This window comes from Belonocnema kinseyi, chromosome 5, assembly GCF_010883055.1.
Source record: "Belonocnema kinseyi isolate 2016_QV_RU_SX_M_011 chromosome 5, B_treatae_v1, whole genome shotgun sequence".
Classification (NCBI taxonomy): domain Eukaryota; kingdom Metazoa; phylum Arthropoda; class Insecta; order Hymenoptera; family Cynipidae; genus Belonocnema; species Belonocnema kinseyi.
Genome location: NC_046661.1, coordinates 62,339,228 through 62,356,362, shown reverse-complemented (window position 1 = coordinate 62,356,362; position 17,135 = coordinate 62,339,228). Strand labels below are relative to the sequence as shown.

At 28.3% G+C, this 17,135-nt stretch overlaps 1 protein-coding gene across 3 annotated transcripts in view; it reads left to right on the top strand.

Moving 5' to 3' along the window:
* The first annotated feature begins 220 nt into the window (after window positions 1-220).
* The window catches only part of LOC117172492 (integrator complex subunit 11), a 159,031-nt gene continuing 142,116 nt past the window's right edge, over window positions 221-17,135 (top strand). For 2 of the 3 annotated variants that reach the window (XM_033360485.1, XM_033360486.1), the window contains exon 1: window positions 9,591-9,731. The gene's annotated coding sequence lies outside the window, so the exon portion shown is untranslated. Of the gene's footprint in view, window positions 300-9,590; window positions 9,732-17,135 lie in introns of those variants that run through there. The other variant, XM_033360487.1, reaches the window with a different exon arrangement.

The following is a 17,135-nucleotide window of genomic DNA, read 5'->3' as shown; positions in this document are numbered from 1 at the left end:
GATTGGCTCCGTTCTTTTACTTGAGTGCGGCCATAGTGGTGGCACTCTCATGTATCGCTTTGAAGACATTACATTTTAGTGCTGGGGGCCAACGCTAGATGGCGCTGAGAGTAAGTAAAATTCACTGCACATGTGCAATCACAATATTTTCAATTAGTTTGACATCTCCAAAATAAAAATTAGTCGCAGTGTCAAATTGAATTTCTTATTATATAACACTGTCTAAAAGTTGTATTGTGTATATTGTTATACGTACTCTGTTTACTATTGTATGCGGATTTAAGAAAATGTGTTGATTAGTAAGTATTGAATAAAAAAAGAAAGTACTGTTAGCTTGATTAAAGGTTAGGTTTTTGTTTTCATGTTTTGAATCAGTAACAAATAACTTACAGGTGATATAAATACGAATATAAATATAAGTCATTTTGAAAGATTAAGAAGCAATTTCTTATTTACAAATTATATCATCTCTAGATATGTACGCTTTACAAAAATATATATATTCATACAATTGCCAATACATAATTTTAAATTCTTTCAATTTTCAGTGCATCTAGTCTCTTCATTTTTAAAACTGTAACCTAAAAAATCAAAACATTGTACATGCAAACTTTTGTGATTAAAGCTGCTGGAACGGTATGCACAAAAATGGCGAAACCCATGATACACTCAAAACTTACCAGCGGTCAATGATAATTCGGTTTTGAGCCTATAAAAATGCACTCCAAATATTTCCCCGTTGTCGAAAGGGGTTCCATGATTGTGGGATATGTGGTTGCTAATTTTTCGAAACAAATCGGGTAAAAGCTAAAAAATGAGAGTAAAGTGGTTAAGAAAAATATACGAATGGAGACCAAAGCGACCAACAGTTGTTTGGCACTGATCGTTCAACGTTACTTGATCGTACTATCAGCATGCGTACTGTCGGTGAGGCTGCTGCTCTTGGCGGGAATTTTAAATTAGAATAAAAATGCGATTTGTATGCTTTATATTGTAATTGTTTCTTGACATGTCTTACTTGGCTTCGGAAGAGGAAAAATTTGAAAAGTGATAGAAGGATGCCGCCATGAACACGCTGATAATAATTGATAATACTTTTTTAAGTTAAAAATGTATTATTAATTGATTTATTTACATATATTGTTGTGTTGTAACGTGCCAAACAAAAATGGAAATAGCGCATTACGTAGAATCGTATGAAGAAGGTAAGTACTATACAGCCTATTCTCGCTTTACAGAACACTAATATTATTCGCATAAATTTCTTATTGAAAATAACAATATCTGCAGATTTTTGTAGAAATTTAAAAACGTTCGCCGTGTCAATATCGAGATATATAATAGAAATTATTGTACACAGCAGACGTCGAATCTAGTAACCATTTTCGCACGAAAAATTTTCAAAAAATTAGCAAATAAGTACATTACAGGCGCTTAATTTTTACAAACTGCTTTTTACGCCCTGATTCGCAAAGATTCATCATTCTTAAATATCGAGACATTGAATTTGGAGAGATTCAGTGCAAAAAATTAATTGTTGTATTGTTATTGCTATTATTTAATTAATTAAATATTTCAAGAAACAAAACTAAATAATTTAATTAATTAATTAAAATAACTTAATAAATTAAATTATTCAAATAATTTAATTTAATAATTCAATTAATTTAATTAAATAATTATTCTACACAGAAGACGTCGAATTAAGTAACCATTTTCGCGAGAAGAATTTTCAAAAAATTAACAAATAACTACATTACCGGCGCTTACTTTTTACAAACTATTCTCTACGCCCTGATTTGCAAAAATTCATCATTCTTATAAATCGAGACAGTGCACTTGGAGAGATGCAATGCAAAAAATTAATTGTTGTATTATCACTATTATTATTTAATTAATAAAATTAATGTTTCAATTAATTAAATTAAATAATTCATTTAATTACTTTAAATAATTCGATTAATTAAATCAAATAATTCAATTAATTTAATTTAATAATTAAATTAATTGTAAATAACCTAATAAATAATACATTTTTAACTTGAAAAATTATTATCAATTATTATCAGCGAGTTCACGGCGGCATCCTTCAATCACTTTTCACAGTTTTCCTATTCCGAAGCCAAATAAGACATGGCTAGGAACAATTACAATAACGTTGATCGATCAGCGCCAAACAAATGTCAATCGCTTTGGTCTCCATTCCTATATTTTTCTTAACCACTTTAATCTCATTTTTTAGCTTTTACTCGATTTATTTCAAAAAAATTAGACAGCAATCGCATATCCCACAGCCATGGAACCCATTTCGTCGACGGGGAAATATTCGGAGTGTATTTTTCTAGGCTCAAAACCGAATTATCATTGACCGCTGTTAAGTGTTGAGTGTATCATGGATTTCGCCATTTTTGTGCGCCCTATCCAACAGCCTTAAATAATTCTAGGTATTTTACGTATTGGCAACTATTAGTAACCTTCAAATTTTATGCACTGCTTATTTTCAATAAGGAAATTATTTAATTATCATATTGTTATTTCATTTAGAACAAATATATAAATAAAGTAAAATCCACTTTATGTGGTTTATTTTAAGTTATATAAAAATTTACAAGTATTTCTTCTCATAATAATTTATTATATGCATAGTATTTGCAGTATTATTCTTGTTGTGGAAAAAATAAGGAAATATAGTATGAAATTCATATTTTTATAATAATAAACTATTACCGCTTCACTGTAATGATTGATATCGCTTCTTTCAGTTGCAAAAAATGTACTTCTATTATTTAAACGAATACGTCTAAAAAAACCTTTTTATGCATACATTTTTTATAGTTTGTAAAGTTAATTTACAAGAACTTAAGCAAAATAAATATTTCCCTGAATTTTGAGGAAGCAGAGTTTGGAAACATTTTCTGTCAGGGATCCGCACCTTCCTAGAAAAGAATGATTGGATCTGATTGCGAGCGATTGAAAGTAATATCCAATCGTTCCCAATGGTGTTTCTTAATCGGGTCTGACCGATTCAGAACGATTGAGGTCGGCTATCGTTCACAATCGAGACGCGAGGTGATTTTCAGGTCGGTCACGGCCATGTTAGTGGCAGCACTTTGATTACGCTGGAATTATTGGAAACTGTTATTTACTTTTTGTTTTTAAATTACATCTCGATAAAAGAAAACTTTTTAAAGATTTGAAATAATTCCCTCGTGATCAAGGAACTATCACTAACAGATTTGCCAATAATTTTTATAGTAATTTCTCTGAGTTATATTATAATCAATTATTTATCTAAATAGTGCAAAACACTTATAATGTAGAAAGCGTATAATATTTATATCGTCTAATACATCATATAAATTACAGTGTAATTAGTAATCAGTCTGGTTAAAGAATACTGTTGATTGAATCAGGTTTGTTATTTAAAAAATACAAATGTTCTATATTTTATGAATCCCTTTACAGCAACAAAAAATGTCTCTTTAAAAGGTTGATTGTTTTCGAAATTCTGTTTAAAATAAGCTCAGGGTGAAGCCAACTTGTCTAGTTTTTAAGTAGATATTGCAAGAATAGTGTAAATTTCCATGTTTTCTTAAATTTTCAATAACTTCCGAAATGGTTGGAAAAATTTAAATATTATTTTTAGCAACAAAAATATTTTTGTATAATATATGAAACATATAATCATGAATTTTCTATATAATTTCCCCAAAATATATATTTATTTAACTTTTATTCTGATTTGCCTACATATAAAATGTTTTCCAATTTATCCAACTTTTTTATTACAACTTCAAGTTCTTGCAATTCGAAAAGAAATTTTTTACGATTTATACTTGTAGGCTGTTATGAGACGGTAAAAAAAAGCTTCAAAATGAGCCCAAGAACATTGAAAAACGTTGACTATTTCGGAAGTTATTGAAAATTTAAGAAAACATTTAAGTTTACACTATTTTGCAATATCTACTTAAAAACAAGACAAATTGGCTTCACTTTTGGCTTACTTTAAACAGAATTTCAAAAACAATCAACCTTTCTAAGAGACATTTTTTTAGCTCCTGTATAATTAAAGCGATAAATTCAAAAAAAGAGATTTTTCTAAGTGAGTCCAAACTTTTGCAGGGCAGTGTATATCCTAAATATTATACATAATTATTATTTATCTACAAATATTATCATCTTTTCGCAGTTATGCTTAATTACGAACATTGCAAAGTATAACAAATTTCGTTCAAATGCGCAGGCGTGCTTACCCTATTGCGAAAGATTTGAATGCTTGTGCCGATTGAAAATGATTTTAAGAACGATATATAATTTATGTCCCAATTAACACCGATTAAGAACGATTCAACCTTCAATCAATCACAGTCGGCTCCTATCATTTTTTTCTAGAAGGGTAGGTTTATTTAACTTTAGTGACGGGGGCCAACGCTAGATGCTGCTGATTTGGGACGTAAGTCCTCAAAACTAGGGTACTATATTAGACAGGAATATGCAACCACCATTCTGGTTCCTGGACAGTTCGCGGGAAACAGAGCGATAAGCATGTCGTATAGTTTAATTAAAATTAAGTTTAGAATATAAGAAAAATGGTCTGCCGCAGTGCTCCGCTTTGTAAAGACAGAAGCGGGGATGGATTTAAACTTTACCATTTTCCACTAAGGCGAAGAGAAAGACTGTCAATGTGGAACATAAATTGTAGACGCGAAAAATGGAAACCGAATTTAAATTCAAGATTATGCGAAGTTATCACTAATATTTATGACTATCACTATATAATTCAAATATAGGGGGTCTGACAGAGCTGCCAGATCAAGCCTGAAATTTACACCCACCGTACCTACCGTTTGGGAGCCGCAAAACAGAAGGTTCATGATTACCACTGTGAGTTCCTGTGTAAGCCAAAAATGCACGATTCGACTTCGGTTTTCTGCTGTACGATGATTGTCTATCTGAAAGCTTCGGAAGATTTCGGCGGTCTTCTATTAATATCTCGATCCCCATTTGAAAGAAATGGAAGAAATTGGCGAATTTAATGTTTCGCGTGATTCTTCATTTCATGCATGAGTCGATTTTGAGGTTATGTTTTTCAGGTTATATAGTATGAATATTATTACTACTATATATATTATTAATGTTAATATTATAATTATAAAATATAACATTAATTTTAATTAATAGTTGACTAACTTTTAAAATAAATAGTTAAACGTTTAACTAAAACAATTAGTTTTCTGAAAAAATAATTTGAATAAGAAGATGAATTTTCTTGTAGTTAAAAGAAATTAATTTTTAAACCAAAACTAACAAAAAAAACCTAAATTTTTAAAAAAGCAATTCCACTTTCAACCAGAAAAATTGAAAAAAATAGTTGGAATTCTTCGAAAGTGCTTTAAATTATTGAAATTAATTGAAAATTCCTTGAAATGTTTTAAAACATCCTAAAATATTTAAAATCCTTTAAAATCTCTTGAAATTTTGCAAAGCTCTTGAAACTTCTTTGCAATTTTAAAACTACCTTAAAATATTTTAAATTCTTTAAAGTCACATACTAAATAATTGAAATTAATTCAAAATGTCTTAGAATCTAGTAAAATGTCCTAAGATGTATCAAATCCTTTAAAATCTTATATTAAATTACTGTAATAAATTGAAAATTCCTTAAAACCTTTTAAAATACTTTAAAATATTTTGAAACCTTCCAAATCGTTTGAAAAATCTTGACATCTTTTAAAACATCCTAAAATATTTGAAATCCTTACAAATCTTTTGAAATCTTTTGAACTTTTGTAAAGCTTCAGATTGTAATTAAAAAAAGAAGAGTTTCAAAATTTTAAATATTGAAATGTTTGTAGATTAGAGTTTTGAGGGTGTAATCAATAAAAATTCAAAGCTTTCGAAATTTAATTTTCAAAAATTTTCAACTATTCCATAAGAATAATTTTCAACGCGATGGGATTCAAGTCTTCACATTTAAAATTGTAAACTTGAAAGTTTATTTATAAAAAATTAATAATATTAAATAAATTAAATGCGCTCAAAATTTAAATGTATATTTTTCAATTGGGCAATCTCTAAATGAAATTATTTCAGATTGAAATTTAGAAAATTTTTAAACATTAAAAATGTAACTATTTGTAGATTAGTTAAACTATTAAATTAAAGTGTAAATAGAAATTACTTGAGTTAAAATTCAACTAGTTTTAAAACAATTTTTGTATATAATTATAAAATTATGAATATGTATATATTTTTTTTGTTTAGGGTATTTTTAAATTTTAAAGGAATTTTCAAGAGATTTGAATATTTCCCATTACTTTTTAAACAATTTTCAATTGTTTACAGAAATGTAAATTATTTAAACAATAATTTAATTCCAAAAAATGGAACAAACAATAGTATTTTCTTACTGAAATGTAATGGTTTGTCATTCTTTGAAGTAGCACATTTTTCTAAAAACATTATATCATCATTTAAGCAATTATTTATTGTTCTTTTTTTCAAATTACTGAACATTGAGCTAGAGATATCCACTTTTTCTAAATTGGTATCTTATGCTACGTTTTGTTGAATACTTACATAATTTTGAAACATTTCTTTTAATGTTTAATAAATTTCTATTCGTTTAAACAATCCAAATTTGCTCAATCAGTTTGTTTACAATTACTAAATAGTGTATTACATTAATGTATAGTGAATACAAAGAATAGATGACCCGCCTTTTAATTGTTTATGCAAATATAACTTGTTAAAATAATTATTTTTTTAAAAATACTTTTAAATTGTATTTTTTGAGTCAAACAATATATTCAATGATATCGAGGACTAGCAAATTCTGCTAAAATCTTAATGTTATGATTTTTGCAATTAATTATTCATTTTTTTAAAATTTATGTCAAATTAAGTATGGCTGTTTACATCAAGAAAACAACGTCAACAACAAACAGAAAACAACAAAATCTACAAAAAGTTGCTTAGAATAACAATGTAGAAGAAGTAGACATCTATACCTCACTAAAAAAAATGTTTGAAAATAAACAATTAATAATTGTTTAAATAATTACATAATGTTTTTAGAACAATTTTCTACTCCAAAAAATGAAAAACAATTACATTTTAATCATAAAATACGATTCTTTTCTACATTTTTTGTGATTAAATAATTGTTTAAATAATTTAAATTTCTGTAAACAATTGAAAATTGTTTCAAAAGTAATAGTAAATATTCAAATTGTCCACTAGTAATTATTTGTATGAAAAAGACGACGGATATTTGCAAAAATTAAAAATAAGGAACGTAAAAATGTAGTTTTTTTTATTTTCTCGCTTATAATTGGGGGCGCTGTGGGTGGGGGGGGGGGGTGTTAAAAATTTATTATTATGGATTTATTTCGCAAATACTCCGTCTTGTAAATCGATTGGAAATATACTTATAATTTTTATTAAATTTTAACATAACATATACAGTACACATTGTGCCATTTAATTTTAGAATTCTATGGCTAGGTCCCCAACTTGAAAAAGTTTCTCGCTTTTTCTCGAAAAAAAAAAACTCGCTTTCTGTTAATAATATTTTAATTTTTCGAATGAAAAGCAATGAAAGTGAACCAAATGATGTGAATCATGAAACAAAATAGTTTATCAATTCTGACCAAAACTACACATTCATTGTGACGCAAGCATTTGTATTTGAAACAAATAAAGATTCAAGAAAAAAGATACAGGAAAATTATGATTCTCTATGATTGCATAGTTTTCAATTTAAACTTGCCACCATGAAATTAAAATAATGAAATGAATGAGTGAATGAATAAATGAAATGACTAAGAAAATGGAAATAAAATAAATGTAAATTCCATACTTTTTCCATTCAACATTTTCCAATTTTGGGCTCAGCATCTTTTTCTTATAGTATTTTTTGTCGTAAAATCGGAGAAGAGAGAAATAAGGTGTATCCAGAAATTAAACAGATTAACCGATTTTCTTCTTTCTTTTTTTAATCGTCTTCTCGTTATGTAATGAACCGAATGCACAGTATTAAAGTGAAATTTCTTAATATTTTCTAATTTCTAATTTCTTTTAACCGACTCTAGACCACCAGATGTCCCATAGCCAGCCAGAGGGCCCACGAAGTACGCCATGCGTACACTCATGGTGGCGATTTGCTACTTCCCAGGCGCAAAAATGCATCAATTTTCAATTAATTGCAATAAAACAAAAACCAGGCCATTTTTCGAAAAAAAAAGCGCTCTGAGAGGTTCTGCATTTAGGTATTTATAGTCTGTGGTTGAAATATGAAATCATACAATTCAGAATTATAGGAGAAAAACTTGTCAGAGTAATACATAGGCTAATTTTCAAGCCTGAGGAAGTACCTTAAATTCGCCAATTTCTTCCATTTCTTTCAAATGGGGATCGAGATATAAATAGAAGACCACCGAAGTCTTCCGAAGCTTTCAGATCGACAATCATCTTACAGCAGAAAACCGAAGTCGAATCGTGCATTTTCGGCTTACACACGAACTCACAGTGGTAATCATGCACTTTCTGCTTTGCGGCTCCTAAACGTTAGGTATGGTGGGGGGAAATTTCAGGCTCGATCTGGCAGCTCGGGGGTCTGATATCTTTACATATAATTAAATTGCCTATGAGCATTTTTTTCATACATTAAAGCGAAATGAGATCCAGAATAAAGTAAGGTTAGGAACCAGTTTTTCTACAGAACGACGCACATTAACCCACGTAAATAAAAAGGACGTATGATGTGAAATATAAATAGCTATCATTATAAGCTCTTGAAAAAGTATTGTATTAATGTTTGACCTATAGTCTATTATTATTTTATTATTTTTTTAATATTTATTTAAAAAATCATATGATTATAATTTTAGAGCACGCCTATTTATAAACTGAGTAAAATTTCGTTTGCAATCATAATTTTTGCAAGAGGTACTTTTTGGCAAATGTGTGGGTTAAAAAATCATATAGTCGAATTTAAATATTTAATATATTTTATCACACGTAATTTTATTTATAATTTATGTTTTGATAACAATTCTTTAGTATAATTTAAAAATAAATAATCTATATCATGTAAGTGTATTTATATAATTCGATATCAATTTAGCGTTTTTGAATTTGGCGGGGAACCAGAATGGCAGCATGCATATTCCCAATTAATTTAGTACCTTACACAAAGCTATACATGGCAGTGCCACCACTGTAAGTGCATTTAATTTAAATTGAAATTTTTTGGAAAGATGATTGAAAATAATTATTTATAATGTTTTTCATATTTTGTATGTATTTTCCTGGAAATTCAAATAATTATATAACCTTATAAATACATAAATTGTCACGACTGCAATGTAGTTATGATTTAAATGAAAAAATGTTATTTTGAGCTTGTTTTAATTTTTTTGTTGTATTTTTCTGAAATATATTGAAACTTATTTCAATCAATTGTTTTTTAAAGTAAGTTTGAATCGCGCGCCAAGTGTGGCCAACCAGCGCGCGGCCCTAACGCAAGCGCAGTAGCAAAGGGTGCCAACATTGGTATCACTGATACCATGGATTTATTGGATCATGCTGTACAGTTTACAATTGTTCAGCGGATATCATGCATTGGGCTGTATCTTTACGAAACATGTAAAATACGAAGTAAATTCATATACAATAATTTTGTTATTTTCGAAAGAAGTGTGAACAAAATTTAGGAAGCTAAAACTTGAGTAAGTGCCTTTTGAAACTAAAACGCGATCATCAAATAATGAAATGAACGTAACTTGGTTGCAAGGACATTATATATAGAGGTTTTCTACTCATTTTAACATTTTTTTTGACAATTTTTTTTATCATTCTAAAAGCCAGAAAAAATTCTATGTAAATGTTTATTATGTTATGAAGTGTTGACTTTTTCAATTTTTTTTTTTTTTTTTGGTTAAATTTCAGATTATAAAAAAAAATATAACTTCAATTAAAAAACGGGTGCATAGGAATGTAATATGTTATAAAGTATGTATTATATTTTACAGAATAATTTTATTTCACACAGCTAGAAAAACATTTGTCACTTGTAAAGAAAACAAACACATCTCTAAGATTCATCCACGAAGGTGGGAGGGTTGAAGCTTTTGTTAAAATACGGTGACAAATATTTTCAATATGGCCGCTTATGGATCGACACGTGCACTCTTGTGAGATCTGGGGGAACTAAAATCGCAAGCGTCCGTGTGGGGAGCTATTTAAATTTAAAATATTGTACTTATTAATGTTGTCAATAATTTGTAATGCAAATATTCCGTTTGTGCCTAATACCAGTGGCAGCGTATTTATTTCAAGATCTTATTGAGATGATGACGCGTTTCGGTACAGATCTGTACCCTTATAAAATCGTAGTTGCATTTCTTAACAAAAGTTTGTTGGGGCTGGAAAAACACGATATTTTTCAAATGTCATTGTACACTATAGTTTCATAAAGTTCATAACATGATGTAATGAAGAAATCAAACCTTTAAAGAGACAAAATATATTTACCTGGTTTTTGAAACTGAAGATGGTTGAAATTATTTTATAAATAACTGTGTTATTTATAAATACATATTAAAATAATATAGTTTTTTTAAAAGAGTTTTTTTGTTTGTAAATGTAAATTGGAGTAACTCTATAACCACTAAAAAAAGTTTGAAAGTTTTTTGAAATTTATGACATTTCTGTAGGTTATGTTTGTATTTGTGTTAAAAATAATTGTAGATTATTATAAGAAGGTATTGTTTATAATCTCATGAGTACATCCTGGATTATTTTAAGTTGTTTAGTTACATTTTAAGAAAGTAATTAGAGACAGACAAGTGACACTTATGGGTTAAAATTATATAACAGTATTTTGAGGTTATGTAATAACTCATGTGATAGGTCATGTGATACTGATTGACCGGGAAAAGGACTGCTTTTTTAAATTTTAATTTGAGAAATAATATTGTGATATATGATACTTAGGTTTTGGATGTCAGTTCTGTAATTTATAGCATTTATTTCGTTTTTAATATAAACCATTTCAAGAGTTAATCTTTTCTCCTCATTTGGTTCAATATTTAAAATTGTAATGTCTTTGATATTAAAGTTAAAGTTGTGAGAGTATAGAGTAGCATGTTTTGCTAAGGTGGTGTTATATTTATTATTTAATATGGATCTTTCATGTTCTCTAATTCTAATCCCTAAGTGTCTTAAAGATTGTCCAATGTATATAGCTTTACAATTGAAGCATGGTATTCTATAGATAGTGTTTACTTTATGTAATTTATCTGTTAGATCTTTAATGTTAGGAAAAAGAATTTTATTAAAAGTATTTTCAACAGAAAAAGCAATTCGTATATTACTTTTTATAGTGAAAATTCTGAAAAGAATTTCATCAAAACCATTAATAAATGGCATTACTATAATTTTCTTCTGATCAATGGTTTGTTCATTTGTATTAATGGTTTTTTAAAATAGTTTTGTAAAGTTCAGCTATCTTTAGTTTTAACAAATCTATGGGGTAACCATTTTTTAATAAGGTATTTTTAATAATATCTAAATTTTCATTGTGAAATCTACTATCTGACAATTTTATCGCTCTATCGACCAAACCAAAGATGACACCAATTTTATTACACATTGGGTGATGCGAAGGAAAGTTGAGAAAACGTCCTGACCATGCACGTTTTCTATACCAGTTTGTTATAATTCTATTGTCTACTATTTCTAGTGTTATATCTAAAAAATTAATTTTCTTTTCTTTGCTATAGTTGAGTCGGTTGGCTGGCTCTATACGGCCTGTACGCTAAAAATGTTATGAACACTGAATTACCTAATTATATTCAAATTAAAGAGAGCCTAAAAATATTTTATTTATTCTTATTTTAAATTTTCGAGACAATAAATAAATGTAAAAAAATTCTTTTCGTACTTTAGAATTTTAGTCAAATTTCTAAAATTATTTTAAAAAACTAAACTTAAAATTTGAATGAAATTAAGATAAATTAAAAAATTAAATAAAATTCAGGTGAATTTAAGAATTATATAAAGTTTATTTAAATTAAATTAATTTATCCTCTGGTTTCTTTTCAAAGAGAAATTTTCTAGATACTAAGTAAATAAATTTTTAAACAATTCTATTCGTACTTTAAGATTTATTGTAGTGCAATTTTAAAAATTATTTTGTAAAACTAAATTTAAAGATTTAATACAATTTAGGTCATTTCAAAAAGTGAATACATTTTAGTTAAATTCAAAATTTAGGTAAATTTAGTTGAATTTAAGTAAATTTCAGTTAAAATTGTAGATGTTGAATGGTGTTAAATGGTGCTAAATTTAAGTACAATTTAATTCAATAAAAATGAAACTGTCGTTAAATTTTAAATTTGATTACGGCCATGTGATGAGTGTAACAGCTGATCAAGTCAGCCCTAAGATCAATATTTTTCACCCATATTGAAAAATAAAAGTTTAAATAACGCGGAAATTTTTTTCGGGAAATGTTAATAAATATTAAAGGATCGTTTGTGGTCTTGCAAAGAGTTGGAGGAAGAAAAAAGTTTATTCATGCAAGTAATGATTATCGACGGACACATTTAGGTTTTACAGCAGAATTTTTACTTTTAACACCATGGACATAGGAAACATGGGACTAGGCATGCCATCCTAACTTGACGAGCGGGGTTGAATCCACGGGAGTGGGGAGAATTTCATGAGCGGGGAGAGCCGCCATCTTACGATGTGCCATTTGATTATGCGCACGAGCATTTTTGCCGACAAACTGTGCATGAAAATATAAACACGTGGGTGCTGCCATGCTTGTCGCGGGACATCAAAAGGTGGCGGACCTCCCCCATCATTGCATCACCCCCGCAATGGCATGCCTAGTCCCTTGTTTCCTATGTCCATGCTTTTAACTTTCTCTTACGGTAATCATGCAATCTGTTTTACCCACAGACCCTAGAAGTTCGAAGTTGTCTACTCGCTGCGCTAGTGCTGCTTTGACACAGCTGATACCAGACTGATACGTATGTCAGACCAAATATGTTTATTTGCATTTCAAGTGCAAACATTAGTTTTTGCATTATTGGTGCATAATGTTCGTGAGCGATTTTTGTTGTTTTGTCCCACTTTGATAAATATAAACCTCATAACTAGCCCATTGATAACATTGCAAATTGCTTGCAGGGTTTGACGACAGCACGATCGGTATTTCGCCAAAATAGAAATTAAAAAAAAACTTTTTTCGTTGTTCTAATTATTTAAGAGCAGAGACAAATTCTTGCATGCGTTTTATTGATCGTGCCAAATTTTTAACACGACATATCATTCCGTGTGGACGTAAGTTGGGAAAGAAAAGTTCCACTGGTATTTTCTTCAAAAAAATTTTTTTCTCAAAATTTCCACCGGAACAAAGCAGAGACATGGACTTTATTACCTCCTCTTTCATTTCCCAAACTTTCAGAGCCATACCTCATTTCGTTTAGACGTGACTTGGGAAAGAAAAATCGAAGACCAGGTTTGGTCACGTGACCCTCTCGTCACATGGCCCTAAATTGAATACAGATATATGTGGGTTGTTTCTTGGCTTCTACAATGGAGATTTATTTATTATAATAATTATTATTTTTATAATAATTAGTTAAATTTAACAAAAAACTCAGGAAAGTAATTAGGACTCATAGTTCTAAAGTTTTTGGTTTGAAACTTTTCAGAAGTCGAGAATGTCAAAATATAAAAAGAAGCGTTTAAACTTCAGCATAACTATTTTACATGGAAATACTTTATCATCCCTCAATTTTATTTCAAATTAGAAGTATGTTAGCAATTAAATAATTATTCCATTCAAAATTATTCAGTTTCAAAAATTGGATTATAACTTCAAAGCCTTTGAAATTAATAGCTTTTAAATGAGAGAAATTTGAAATGAAAAAAATTTAAATTACAGTGTAATTATTTTCTTTTAGAAGCGCATAAATAAAATAATAATTATTAAAAGAAACTAGTTTATAAATTTAAAATTCAAAATCTCAGTATTTGTAAAATTTCGAATATATTCGAGTATAACCTGTCAATTCAAATTATTTAATTTTAAGCGTTTTAAATGAAATCACTTATGATTCGGCAAGACATTTTTTTCAGCTTTAGGATATAAATAATTTAAAGCTGCAATAAGCAGATTATTCGATGTCAAACCTCCTGAGAAATTGGAATAAATGTAAAGCCTTTGAAATCGAAAACTTTTTAAAAGGAGAGGAATTTTAAATTGAAAGGTTTTAATATATTTTCAATTTAAAACATTCAAATGGAGTAATTTTATAAACAGAAATTTCAAGAATTGTATTATTTGAAATTTTTTCATAGAGTTGATAAATTAAAAATACAAGAATTAATATTTTTAAAATTTTGTATATGCCTCAAGTATGATCTGATAAATTTAAATTGTTTAATTTTGAAAGTTTTAAATTGAAATTCAGAATTCTAAATGTTTATATTTGGGTATTATCAGATTTTGGAGGCCATTAATTTAAGCCTAATCAAGTTAGAAGGCTTACAGTTGTCAATTTTACGATATTAAACCCTTATATTCAAAACTAAATTAAATTTCAATTTAAAAATTTTAAATCGTTTAGTATTTGATTCTTAAATTCAGAATGTTTTCAATACTTAAAATTTTTAATTTGACACTTTCAAACCTTTTTTTTTTTAATTTGAAGCTTCGAGAAAAAAATATTACATTTTAGTAGACACGACTTTCTTTTACGTAAAAAAATTAATTTAGGAAATACCCCGTGCGCCAAGGTGATCCATCCGTCGAGAAGGAAAAATAGGTTAAGCCAAATCTGCTGTTTGCGTGAAGGAACTCGTTATCTTCCTTTTGACGTAAGTCTTCTTGATAACAAAATTTCGTCACTTATTTATTACATGAAAACATTTGTTCTTGTTTAAAAGATTTAAGAAGTAACAAAAAAATCGTGATTGGAATATATTGATTTTTGAAGAACAAGAAGCTTTAAGCATTATAACGCTAGGCGTAAATAATTTAAAAATATCTTCCTTTTTAATTTAATAAACTCAATATTAAAATGAAAGTTTTAATATTGTCAGAAATAAATATTCACTTTAACTTCAAGTACCTAGATGACAGTTTTGACTTGTCATGTTCATTGTAATTTTTACATTATGTCTTATTGTCTACTTCGGTTTTCAATAAAGATCTTTGAAAAGGAGTATACAATTTTTGGAAAAATAAGTCTAACAAAAAAGTGCCAGATCATTTATTTTTCGGTTCGACTCATAATTTTCCTCAAAAGATGAAATTCTTTCCAAATTTCTTTTTAATTACGCAAGAAATAAATATTGGTAATATCTTTTTCAAACAAAAAGAGGGAGGGGGGTTTGCATGATTATTGTTATTTTTCTTTAAAAAAAACTTTTTTCTTAATGAGGTAATTAATTTATAATGCTTTAAAATTTTATAAAAGAAACTGAAAGTTGACCAAATATTTAAATTATTAGAAAATAAGTTTATTTACGAACAAATTTAAAAAAGCAAGTTTTTTTTATTAAAGGAAAGAATTTAAAATAATTATTTTAGGAAAATCAAAAATTTTGAATGGAATTAAATATGCAAACAGTTAAACAAGTAAATGCAAACAAAAGCTTAATCGACCAGCTGGAAAGTATAGTTTTCTATACATGACCGGTGGAGAACATTTTAAAGTTTCAACTTATTTTTCTCAATAAATACAAAATAAAGGAAATAATTAAAGGAAACTAAATAAAAAACTAAGGAAACTTATATATTTATTAAAAATAAAATAAAAACGGCGTCAAATCCTTTAAAAAAATATAGACTATTAAAGTGCATAATAGTTCTGTGAATTTATAGCATTGGTTTATATTATTTTTCATGATTGCGGTTTAAAAAATGTAATTAGCTCAGATATTAAAACAACAAAAAGACGAAAATTATGGCAATTCTTATGTCAAGTTTTAGTATTAAATGCTAATAAAAAAAATTAAGCAAACTTACATTTTTTCTTAAAGTTAGATTTCTGAAGAAGGGAAAATGACATTTTGTAAGATTGAATTACTTCTTATTTCAATTTGAAAAAATGGTTCATATTTATAACATAGTCTTAGCTAAAATGTAGAAGTAAGACGTAATTTCCTTTGACTTTCGAAAATGCTTCTTATTCTATACAGCTGTTAAAAAACTCATACTACTAAATTCACAAATATTTAAAAAATGCAACATTTCAGAAGACAATTGTCTAGCTCTATAAGGAAATTTAGAAAAAAATTTTTTACAAGTTTTTATAAGGAAATTTCTTTTCAGAATTTTTATTTCTTTAACCAGAAAAAAATAGTAAGGACATATTCAACCAGAATTCTGGTTGATTTAACCAGACACTTTTTTTAAAAGTTTATTTATATTTAAATAAAACTTAACTGTATCTTCAAATTCACTTTTCTACTAATTTCCAAAAAAAAAGTATAACTTAAATAAAAAAAAATCTGCCCGCCTTGCGGGCACATCCTCATCATGCGCTACGCGCGCGGCTTGCTTGAATCGCAAGTTTGAGCGCACCTAGGGCGCGCGACTGTTGGTTCTCGCGCTTAGCGCTCGACGATGTATTCATCTCGCGCTTCGCGCTCGAAGGTGTATTTGTCTCTCGCGTCGCGCTCGATGCTGCATTTGTCTCGCCCTTTGCGCTCGGTCTTTGTATTTGCCCCACATTTGTGCACAGGCCTATTAAGTTTAAAGAACCAAACATTGACAACTCCAATTTGGTGATTGTGAATTCTCCTTTGTTAAAGCTTCTTCGGCTTTAACGAACACATTGTCATCAAGTATTTCGTGTTTCGCACTCGATTTTGTTTAGAATTTTAACTTTTCTATATTATGTTTAACATTGCATTCTCATTATGATGAGAATGCAATAATACATCATTTTTGTGCGGCAAAAATTTGAATTTTCGATTTTTTAACCAAATTCAAAAAGTTGTTATAATCGTGTACCAGGTGTATACATATGAAACCGGTATTTTTTCAAGAAAAAAACACATTTATTTCAAGAGAATGATAACAAATATTTTATTCAAAGTATGCGCCC